The 12,206-nt window shown below is 37.2% G+C and overlaps 1 long non-coding RNA gene across 2 annotated transcripts in view; it reads left to right on the forward strand.

The window, feature by feature from the left end:
• Positions 1-12,206, forward strand: part of LOC116591672 — a 275,207-nt gene that overhangs the window by 156,904 nt on the left and 106,097 nt on the right. The window contains exons 4-5 of one of the 2 annotated variants that reach the window (XR_004286105.1): positions 3,304-3,515; positions 3,616-4,072. The exons of the other annotated variant lie outside the window; for it this stretch is intronic. This is a non-coding gene — a long non-coding RNA (uncharacterized LOC116591672). Of the gene's footprint in view, positions 1-3,303; positions 3,516-3,615; positions 4,073-12,206 lie in introns of those variants that run through there. 2 annotated transcript variants of the gene reach the window in all.

The raw sequence follows: 12,206 nt of genomic DNA on the forward strand, positions 1-12,206 counted from the left end.
ATATTACAGTTGGAACTTCTGACAATTGATTAAAGCATAGATCAGATAAATTTTAAAATGTATATAAACTACACAAAAAATATGGACAAATGATATGAATAGTGAAAAAAAATGGTTAGAGATATCAAAGTCCTGAATTTTAGTTCTAAAATCATGAACCACTAGCTGTATTTGGAGACTGTACCCATTACTTCATCAATGAAACAGAGTTGGTCAAAGTGCATCTAAAAGATCCCTTCCACAAAGTTTATAAATATAAGCACAACTCATACTTAAAGAATGTGTTCTGAGAGATATGTTAATGTTATCATCATTCACATTACTCAAAAATACATTGAGATAAAATGTAAATGTCATATGATAGTTTTGGTTTTGGTACAATGAATACCTGACTTCGTTTCTTTCACATTGTTTTCCACAATATCACCTTTTTTCCGCTATTCATGATTATGTCAATTGCATCTTAACTCTAAGTACACATTGACAAAGGAGGCAAAAATATACAATAGGGAAAAGATAGTCTCTTTAACAGATGGCGTTGGGAAAACCAGAGATTTTCCCATGCAGAAGAATGAAGGTGGACTACTTTCATACACCATCCACAAAAAATGAAAAACAGACCCCAAAGTGGATTAAAGACCTAAATGTGAGACCCGAAACCATAAAACTCCTAGAAAAAATAAATGAGAAGCAATTTGTTTGGCATTGGCCATAGAAGCATTTATCTAGGTATGTCTTCTGAGGAAAGGAAAACAAAAGCGAACCTAAACTATTGGGACCACACCAAAATAAAAACTCTTGCACAGTGAAGGAAACCTTCAACAAAAAGACGAGGCAACTTACTGAATGGGAGAATATGTTTGCAAGTGATATATTTAATAAGGGATTAATATCCAAAGTGTATAAAGGACTTAAAAACGCAATAACAAAAACCCAAATAATCCAATTAGAAAACGAGCAGAGGGGGCACCTGGGTGGCTCAGTGGGTTAAGTTGCTGCCTTCTGCTCGGGTCATGATCTCAGGGTTCTGGGATCGAGTCCCGCATTGGGCTCTCCGCTCAGCGGGGAGCCTGCTTCCCTCTCTCTCTCTCTGCCTGCCTCTCTGCCTACTTGTGATCTTTCTCTGTCAAATAAATAAATAAATAATCTTAAAAAAAAAAAAAGAAAAGTAAACGAGCAGAGAACCTGAATAGCTGTTTTTTCAAAGAAGGCATACAGATGTCCAACGAACACATGAAAAGATGTATATATACCATGGAATATTATTAAGCCATAAAAAATGAGATCTTAGCATTTGTGACAACTTAGATAGACTTAGAGGGTAAAATACTAAAATAATTCAGACAGAAAAAGACAAATACCATATGATTTTACACATGTAGAATTTAAGAAACTATACAAATGAGCCAAGAAAAAAAGATACAAACACACTCTTAACTGTAGAGAACAAACTGATGGTTACCAGAGGGGAGTTCAGTGGGGTTGAAATAGGTGATGGTGATTAAGAGTACATTTATCACAATGAGCACTAAGTAATATATAGATTTGTTGAATCACTTCTTAATATGCCTGAAACTAGTATAACACTGTATGTTAATTATACTGCAATATAAATACACACATACACACACACACACATGCTGACATACAGAATCCATGTCCTTCATAAACTCACCAGTTGTGACTTTTTTGTTTGAGGAACAGCATTGAAGTTCCTAAGCTTAAGTTTCAAATTGTCAGCATTCTGTTAGGTTCCCAGGCTTAAGAGTGCTCAGCACACTCCATTAAATCAACTTTGATAATCACAGAGCATTAGGGGAAGCATTAATAGATGAAGTGCTTCATTTTGCTCAGTGATTTCATATGCTTATGTTTAACAATGCTCCCCCACCTCCCATTTGCTGCTAATAATTCTGTAGTCTGGATTGACCTTTGGTACCAATTCTAATTTTGGAAGTGACTGGCGTTAAGGCCATGTTCAAAAGAATTCTGAGGCCCCTTTTGGCTTGGAAGAAAAATGCACTGTAATCAATAAATGACAACTACTTTAGGCATGGAGGGAAGCCATAGGCACACATGTGCTACAGATTGGCCATCCCTACTGCATTTACTACTTCGTGAATCACAATGAGTGTAATGATTTTTGAAGTGGAAAAAATGTCATTATCATTTGTTGGATAAATTATATGTCATGTAAATTATACTAACAGTCTCTGGCCCCTCTTCTTTCCTTTCTGCCACCCAGCTGAAGTAGGACATAGGTCTATAATCATGGTTAACACTGTATCTACCACTCTCTGGTATGGAAGAGCCCTGAATGCCTTAACTTTATAGTAAAGCACTGTAGCGTGATACAATTCAAATATTCCATTTTCTTCTCAACAGGGTTAATGTCTCAAGAGCCTCATTCTTTTCCATATATAAAAATAACGCAGACTCACAAAACCTTAAATAGCATTTAACATTTCTTTTAATGTCTCTCTGAACACCAGTTGTTCCCTGAGTACCCTGAATAGTGCTTCAGAAGCAAAGTTGCCAAACTACACAGGTGCTTAAGAGTTAGGATTTTATCTGTTCAAGTAAAAAGACCAAATTCCATGAGGCTTAGTAAATAGACATATACCCTGAGACACAAATAAAGTCCACATTTTCAGACTTCCCATTCCTTAATTGAAAGATCATCTTTGTTTTCTAACAAAGTAGAACATAACAAAGGGCTATATTTACTGTCTGACCCTTTATAGGAAAAGTTTGCTGACCCCTGTCCTTTACAAAGGAAAGTCATTTAAGTTTATCTTTATATTTTTAAACTTACTGGACCAAAGAATTAAGAACAAGTTTGTTCTGTGAGACTGTTTTCTCTTTTTTGGCTTATTTATGAAATTTGTTTTGTTTTACTTTGTCTACCTATGACGCGAAGGTCAGTCTCCTTGTTAAGGTTCTTTGTCTTTTTCAAGGTAGCATCTCACTTACTAAAAACCTTTATCTGTTTCATATTGTACCATTTTTTAAAAAAAATTATTTATTTCCGAGAGAGTGCAAGTGGGTAAACGAGTGAGAGAATGTGTGTGTGTGTGTGTGTGTGTGTGTGTGTGTGCAAGCAGGGTTGGGGCAGAGGGAGAGGGAGGCAAGCAGACTCCTGGTTGAGAAGAGAGCCCCATGTGGGCTGGATATCAGGACCCTGAGATCACAGTCTGAGCCAAAATTAAGAATCGAACACTTAACCAACTGTACCACTTTAGGTGCCCTGTACCATCCTTTTTTTTTTTTTTTTAAAGATTTTATTTATTTTTTTTGTGACAGAGCACACGTGTGCACGAACATGAGCATGAGTGAGGAAGGAGCAGAGGGGGACGCATACTCCCCACCAAGTGAGGAACCCTCGCTGGACTGGATCCCAGGACCCTGGGATCATGACCTGAGCCGAAAGCAGGCACTTAGTCTACTGAGGCACCCAGACGCCCATCCCTTTGCCGTTATGTTAATCACTACTATAAAGAGCAAATCTACAGCTGGTAGGTCATTTATTTGCTATGCACATTGCTTGAGTCTGGATGAGTCTAGAGGGTTTTAAAATGGCACTCTTAGCTCCTTTTCTTTCTTTTTTCCTTTTAGGTTTTTGTTACCTAATTGGTCCCACCTTGGAATTTACCAAGCTTAGAAAGGTAGTCAGAATCCCTCAAACAACTTTCCAATGACTCAAGAGAAGAATCGTTAAGAAGGCAGTCAGGCAGGCAGGCAAAGAAGGATGACGAAAGGAGAAAGCAGCAGACACTTTAAGACTGCTTCAGTATTGCTTCAGTGGGTCTCCCAAAAGCCCATCTGCTTCCACACTGACCTCTTTTTCAGTCTCTCAAGATTTCAGATTCAATTCAAGTAAGGACAGTTTGCTGGAGTCTCAGAGGACTGGCTAAAATCTGTTGTGATGTTACTGAATCTGCAGTCATTGCCGAGACAATCATAGGCATTTCAACGATGGGACTATGGGGGCTTGCTTCCACATCAGGCATTTTTTTCCTCTCAAAGTATGTGGAATGTAGCTTATTTGAGGCCACTCTATCAATAAAGATATGCATGGTTAATTTCCTAAGTTAGTTGTTTTTAACAAGTATCTGCAAATTTGGAAAGAATGAGTTGTAAAGAAATTTGTATTTCCTAAGACTGACTTTTGATGAATACCATATAAATTACCTGAGATTACTGAATGGTATTCCAAATATCTCAATAACTGACAACATTTGGCAAATAAGCCTTAGGTTGCCAAACTGTACCCTAATCAAATAGGCAGTAAGTTTATTTTTAAAAATTTCCTCTGTTCTTCACAAATTGCCTGATGATACATGTGAGTTGGAGTTATAATTTTTTCCCAGGGTATAATATTAGAAATAACGAGTAAAACACAGGAGGGAGACCTTTTGGCTTATGAGAAAGAACTTCTAGAACTGCATTGTCTAATATGGTAGCAGTTAGTCACATGTGCTTATGGAACACTTGAGCACAGTAGGACTGAGGAACTGAATTTTCAATCTTACTAAATACCAATGACTTTAAATTTTAGTTTAAGTGGGTACTTAGTACTGGAAAAAAATTAAGTAGGTTTGCAACAACTTAGAACCTACTTTTTTAAAATGTTAAGTTTTATGAAATTAAAATACAGATCAAATATCTTCTTAAAAATTAGCTGTCCAACTTGAAATGGGTTGAGAATTAAAAATACACAATGGAGGGGTACCTGGGTGGCTCAGTCAGCTGGGTATCTGACTCTTCAGTTTGGCAGGGGTCATGATCACAGGGTAGTGGGTATCGAGCCCCATAGACCTCTGCATTCAAGGGGGAGTCTCCTTGGGATTCTCTCTCTTCCTCTGTCCCCGCCCACACACATGTGAGCACACACTCTATCTTTGTCTCTCTCTAAATAAATAAAATCTTAAAAAAAAATACCCAGTAGAATCAGAAGGCTTAGTATAAAAAATATAAAATAGCTTCTTAATTCCATTTATATTGATTTTCATTTTGAAGTGATATTTGGGACATGGTGAGTTAAAAATGATAATAAGATTTCACCTGTTTTTATTTTACTCTTTCAAACATAGTTAGTAGAAAGTTTAGAATGATTTTAAGTCACTTGCATTATACTTTCATTAGAGAGCACTTACCTTAACAATTCAAAATGGAAGAGTGGTTTCCAGAGACAGGAGGTTTAACATTCCTGGCTGTATTTAAGTTCTTTACTGGGTACCTGAGCCAGCTGAATTCTCAAGTCCTCAGATCTTTCTCAATTCTGTTTCATTCATTCAACATTTATTATTGATCATCCATGGAGTGTCATAACTCTGCTAAGCTTCGGCCCCTGTAAATATGTATTATTTACAATAAACTTGCACTAGTTTATACTAGTTTATTATAAATAATTGATATTATGATTGGTGTATATAAACCATAGTATTAAGAATGTCAGAGGAGGGGGTGCCTGGGTGGCTCAGTCAGTTAAGCGTCCACTCTTAGTTTCAGCTCAGGTCATGATCTCAGGGTTGTGGAATCCCAGGTTGGGCTCCATGCTCAGTGGGGAGTCTGCTTTCCCTCTTCCTCTCCCCCTGTGCACGCGCATATGTGCATACACACACACACACACACACACACACACACACGCACACTCTCAAATAAATAAATCTTTAAAAAAATGTCAGAGAAGGTGCATGTCAGAGAAGAACCTTCCTGAGGAGCTGTAATTTTGAGCTCATACTTACAGGGTAAGTTAGAGTTTCATAGGTGTAGATGGGGAAGAGGGAATAAATGCATTAGAAAAGAAAGAAAAATAAATGTAGAAATGGCAGGCGAGGACTTGGAATATTTGTGGAACTCCATGTCTACTGTTGCTCTCATTTAGCAGAAGGACGGGAGATTGAAGCTGGTTTAGGAGAAAGAAATGATATTGTGATGTATCTTACACACCATTTAAAGGACCTAAGGGGTGTCTGGGTGGTGCAGTTGGTTAAGCCTCTGACTCTGGGTTTCAGCCCAGGTCCTGATCTCAGGATTTTGAGATTGAGCCTTTCCCTTCTCACTGGGCTCCATGCTCAGCACAGAGTCTGCTAGTGACTCACTCTTCCTTTGTTCCTCCACCCTCTAAAAAATAAATGTTTAAAAACAAATGAAAGGACCTCAGATTTTACTTTGTAGGCAACAAAGTTGGCTGACAATTCTAACTGTAGTTATTTGACTATAAGAATTAAGTTTCAGAAATATCGTTTTGTTGATTCTGAGGAGACTAAGAAAGAAGGACTTTGGACTGGAGATAAGGAGTCCGTGGGTTAAGCTATGGCAGTGGTCCTGGCAAGAACGGATGAGGCTCTGAGTGGGGGTGGGGGACAGAAAGGGCAAATGACTGCTAGGAGAATGACCACATGCTAGATAAGCTCAGGGTTCCAGCTGGGAAGGTACCTTTTACTAGGGCATGGGAGAGAGAAAGAGATCTGGAGGGATCTGAAAACCATTCAGTTTTGGGCATTTGAGACTGAAAATACCTGTGGGATATTCATACAGAGAGGTCTGCTAGATCATTCTCTGTATATTATTAAAGGAAAGGAAAATGTAGAGGAAAAGAGGAATACCCTCAAAACTTTAACCATCAGGAAAAAACCAGTATGATTTTATCTTAAAATGAATGCTCTTAAAAATATATTATGTACTTTGTCTTGCAAGGAAATTTAAATGGAGATTTAATCTAATTAATGTCCTATATAAGTAACTACTGAGAAAGTTATACAATAGGAAAGCATTTGCAGTCTCCTAAATGAGCAATATTAGGGCAATGGTTAAGTAAATAGCAACGTCTTTGGAACATTATGTAGACATTGAAATTATATTTCAGAGAATATTTAATCAGTAAAATATTCATGATATGATAAGTGAAAAAAACAGGGTATAAATCTATGAGCAGTATAATCCTAATTTTGTCTAAATATGTATCTAATTATAGAGAAATATGGGCAAGAACTCTAGGGAGTAGCATTAGAGATAATTTTGATTTTCCTTTCTTTGCTTTTATTAAGTGCTTAATGCTGAAAATTTATCAAAGACTAGGGAATAAATGGTCTATATAAAAAAGTATTCAGTTCCACTGAGTTTTGTTTGTTTGTTTGTTTGTTTGTTTTAATTTTTTATTTTTTATAAACATATGTTTTTATCCCCAGGGGTACAGGTCTGTGAATCACCAGGTTTACACACTTTACAGCACTCACCAAAGCACATACCCTCCCCAGTGTCCATAATCCCACCCCCTTCTCCCAAACCCCCTCCCCCCAGCAACCCTCAGTTTGTTTTGTGAGATTAAGAGTCACTTATGGTTTGTCTCCCTCCCAATCCCAAATTACATTATTGAGTTACAGACAAAAATAAAACAAATGCATTCAGTGTCTCATTTTGGGTGTAAATATGGCACACTTGCACTTTCTGCCACAATTATCTTGGAAGAAAAGTTCACTAATCTATACAAATTAATATATATGCTATTTGCATTATTGTCTTGTTACCCACAATTAGGGAAAGTTTTGTAATTCAGATGAGCAGTTTTGAGAATTGAAGGGCCAGTATTAATACTCTGGGCAACAGATACAGACTAGACATATGGCTCCACATTTACCTGGATTAAAATTTAAGGCCTCGAGTTGTGAATAGAAAGTTAACCTTTAGCATTATTTCCTCTCTCTCTCTCTTTCTTTTGGGTAGAGTAAACATTTCAAGACTAACTTGAAAAGCTAGGCCAACACAAAGTTGGCTTTTGTGCCTTCATGTGGTGTTTAAATCTGCTTAATGCTTGATAGGGGATTTTGAGTAGATATGCAATTTGAAACATCATCATCAAAGTGGGTGAATCATACAATGATGCCCACAGGCAGTCCTTTTTACCAATAATTTGCTCATTCACCAGATTGCACGATTCAGGTTTGAAAGTAATTCATTCTGGATGGGCTGATACGACAGGAAGAGAAAGAAAGCGTAAAAATCCACCTGTTTGAAAATTGATTTCTACTATGTTGGCTTTTCTGGAGTTTATAAAGTTCCATTTGAAGCTGAAAGACAGTGTGGGGTACATTATATTCTGACCTTCTAATGAGTTTTATGTTCTGGTTAATCTCCTAAACACTAAAATGGAAACCTTTTAAAATGATAGGCACTTGAAAGTATTAATATCTGGTGCCCTAAAGTTGTTGTACTACAGATAGTATGAAATTTCACAAAGACTGATGTGAGTCATAGAAATTCATGAAGTCATTTAAATAGCTAAGATTTGTGCCAACTTCTTATAGTTAATGAAAGAAAATGTCTAGATAGGGAAAACACTCTCATAAAGAAACGAGTATAATAAATGTTAGAGAAGGCATTAAAAAGAGCACATCTCATCTTTGTTAATTAGCACCGTTAAAAAGTGACAGAGGAAAGGGCACCCAACAATCCATAAAATTATATGTGGAACTTTTCTTTTTTGAAGAAAACCAAAACCATAAGCTTCTTAGCAGCTTTCATAGTTATATGGAGCTGGTAACATATTCAGTGCTCTTTATGATTTGCTTTTACCAAAGTATTTTGAAAATGATGGCAAACAAGCTTATTAAATATTGCTTTGAATTTTAGAATGAAGTTTTGGTGGTATTGGGATTAATGGGTAAGGGAGTCTATCATTTCCATGAAGAGAGCAAAGCACTCAAGAAACCTTATTTCTCTTAAACTTTAAAAAAAATCTGAGTGACTTCACAGATGAGAAACCTACAAAGTATTTAAATGTTCTTGCTCAAAGTAAAACCAAGTATTGTAAGTCTTGGTATCCATCTGCTTAAAAATGCATTAGATTGTCAGTTATATTGAAGTATGTACACACAAATTTGGAGGATAAACATAGCTCACCTTTTAAACATCTGATGTGTCCATGTTCTCCCAGTCACTATAAAGATCACCTGACAGTTAAAGTTAGAAATGATCTTGTCATTGTCACATTAGAAATAAGTTTATGGCAGCTTTGGAAATAACTCTATTTCACCCACTTTGATGATGATGTTTCAAATTGCGTATCTATTCAAAATCCCCTATCAAGCATTAAGTAGATTTAAACACCACATGAAGGCATAAAAGCCAACTTTGTGTTGTTTTTGTAATTCATGAGAATTTAATTTTTAAAGGTATAATGGAATGTTAACAGGGAGAAGGCTATTGTGGCAGGACCATCACGGCAGGCATGCTTGGTGGAAGACGCAGTGAGAGAGGACACCGGGCTTTGAAGCCACATTTTGTCTAACCAGTTTTCTGACTTGCATTCACCAGGTCTGGAAAGCATAATGTTCTGTGGTTTGCTCCCAGGTTTTTTATGAGAAGGTAACTAGTATTTTTAGTAGGCTGGTCTGTGATTCTATCCACGAGAGGACAGTAATAAATGTGTATACACATACAATATCCTAGTGTGTCTCACTGAAATAAAAACCTATGTTGCAGAAAGATGCCGCCCAAGGAAACACATGAATAAAATAAATTTAGGGTCAACATTCTGAATAAAATCCCAAGCATTATTGGAGGGTTATGGAAATGGCTGATCTAGAAAATATTTATATCCCGTAGTACATAAATGGGAATTTGCTCTGAGACTAGCTTCTCTGGAAGAAGTCTGCAGTGTGGAGAAAGAAAGACCCTTCCACAAGCAGTGAGGTGATTCATGGACAGCTCAGGGTTGCTCCCATTCCAAGGGTGGGCTCAGATCTCCTCGGGGATGTATTGTGGACTTTTCTGTCTCTGTAGCTCAGCCCAGTACTTTGTGTGCAGCAAGTGCTTAATCAAAGCTTGATAATGAAATGTAGGCATCCCCTGGATTGGTTTCCTGTATGGCCACTTGTCAGCTTTTTGATTTTGGGGAAATCACTGCTTTTTCAGACTCTGTTGGCACTGGTTTTGTGGATTCAAGAATTTCTGAGAATCTTTTGCATCCTAAATTATGTATTTAGCAATCTCACCTTTCCAGACATATTTTAAAAATTTCTTTACTACTGCCCTTCTCTGCTTAAGAACAAGTCAAGCCTTCTTACTATGCTATTTAGTACTTTTTCATCTCTGATTACTTCTTTTACTGATACAAAGTTTTTGCATGGGGTAAAACAAGTTTGCTTGCAGGTAGACAGCCTGAATGTGTACTTATGTGTACATTTCTTAATCTTGCTGAGAATCACTTTCTTGAGTAGCAAATTGGGATACTATATGTATCACAGTATGGTCAGAGATAAAACAAGACATAATATTTAAAGTAACTGGTACAACTTTTGGTTGACTTCTAGCAAATGTTCTGTATTTTCTCTCTGATAGATCTAATAGTGTGTGGCTGTATTATCTTCTTATTTATAAGTAGTAATTTATGGAGAATCCTATTAAAATAGGCTGCTTTTAGCACATGGTGGGTCATATTATGTCCTCTATAATAATATACTACTAAATCTAGAAATAACCTTAGTTATCCTTATAAATAACCTTACCTTACACAGGTAAGCAATAGCTGCCTTGTCCAATACTAATAATGATCTTGGGGGTCTAAATTTTCCAAAAGAACTAGAATAAATATGTATCCTGTATATTAACCAAATTTGATAAAAATGTTTTTATTGGTGAATTTATAATAAAATAGAAATATTTTAAGTTTTTTACTAGTTGTGATTGAAATACATTTTTCTCTTTATAAAGTACTTGGTTACACTGTAATTTCCTGCAAATTTAAATGTTCATTTTGTTAGAATTAGCAAGTCCTGTTGTCCTTACTTCCCATGTCATGAGAGGAGAACCACCCCAGTGTCTGAATCATTTATCCGTTAGTGACAGTAATAGAAACCCATAGCTGGAATATAATTAAGAAACTAAGTGTTTGACTTCCCAACAAAGGCAAAATGACAGATTTTGGAATAGCTGTTGATAAGGCATAGATATAATGCCTGTGACTTACTGACTTACTGAGTCTGTAGGTGAGAGTGTGAAAATCCCGATTTTTTCTTGCCCCTTCATGAGGAATGAAGAGATATCTGAAAACTAGGTCTCCTTCATGCTGAGTGCCTTGCTTTTGTAGGAAGAATCAAATAGCACCAACGGGCCTGCAAAGACCCATGAAAGAGGGTACTCACCAAAGTATAGAAGCAGATTTTTTCTTTTGCCCAAAAGGTGCTCTGTGCTTCTAGATTGTCTCTCTCTCTCACACACTCACTTTTATGAAGGTGTCCCCCAAGAATGGCTGCTTCTTAGACATAAGGGGACTATATAAATTTTTCAAGGAAATGTCTTTTCTGGGTTAATCCATCACATAATAGAGGATGTAGGCTATGTCTGACTTGAGCCAAAGAAAGGCACTTCCTAGATTCTGATGTAAGCCAGGCAGATCCACGGAGCACAGCACGCCAAATCTACAAATTTTTGAATGACCCAAAGTACAAAATAGATGCTGAAAAACCAAGATGTGAATATTAAGTGAAGAACAGCATTATTTTTTCCTTATGAGGGGAGGGCGATCACCAAGAATCTCTAAAATAAAAGACCCGATTCCTCCTTTGACACTTCTTGAATACTCCCGAAGCCAAATGGCCTTCCAGCTTGGCTGACAGACACTGCACAGTTAGGCCCTACCCAGACTTGACAGCTTTGTACTTGCCACTTCCAGTGCCCTTCCCCCCACATTCCATGCCCACATTTCAGTCCCTAGGCCTTTGTTTGGTTGCTTCCTCTTCCTGGTATATCTTTACTTCTGGTGAACTGTGACTCAACCCTCAAGCCTGACTCCAATGTCCACTCTGAAATCAGTAACTTCCTGGGAATCTCTTCTCTCTATCCACAGCAGAATTAAGTTCTTCCCTCCTGTAACTCCCCACTTGCCTAAATACGGCACTTGACATATATACTTTGTATACTACAAAATAGATATGGTATCACTAGTGCCATTTGTATTACATTTCCTTCCATATGTCCATCTCCTCGTTAGCCAGTAAATTCTCTGCTCTTCCCACCACCCGCTCCCTTTTACAATCAGTGCCTGAAACACAGTAGTCATTAAGTAACATTGTGTATACAGGAATATTCTCAATGCAATGATTAAACTTCATGCCATATATGTGCCCACAGTCTAAAGCCTTCATATGCAGATGGAATTGTTTCTGCTAATCTGCAGTTATAAGACAGAGAGGGCTGTGCTG

This window comes from Mustela erminea, chromosome 1 (assembly GCF_009829155.1).
Source record: "Mustela erminea isolate mMusErm1 chromosome 1, mMusErm1.Pri, whole genome shotgun sequence".
NCBI lineage: Eukaryota > Metazoa > Chordata > Mammalia > Carnivora > Mustelidae > Mustela > Mustela erminea.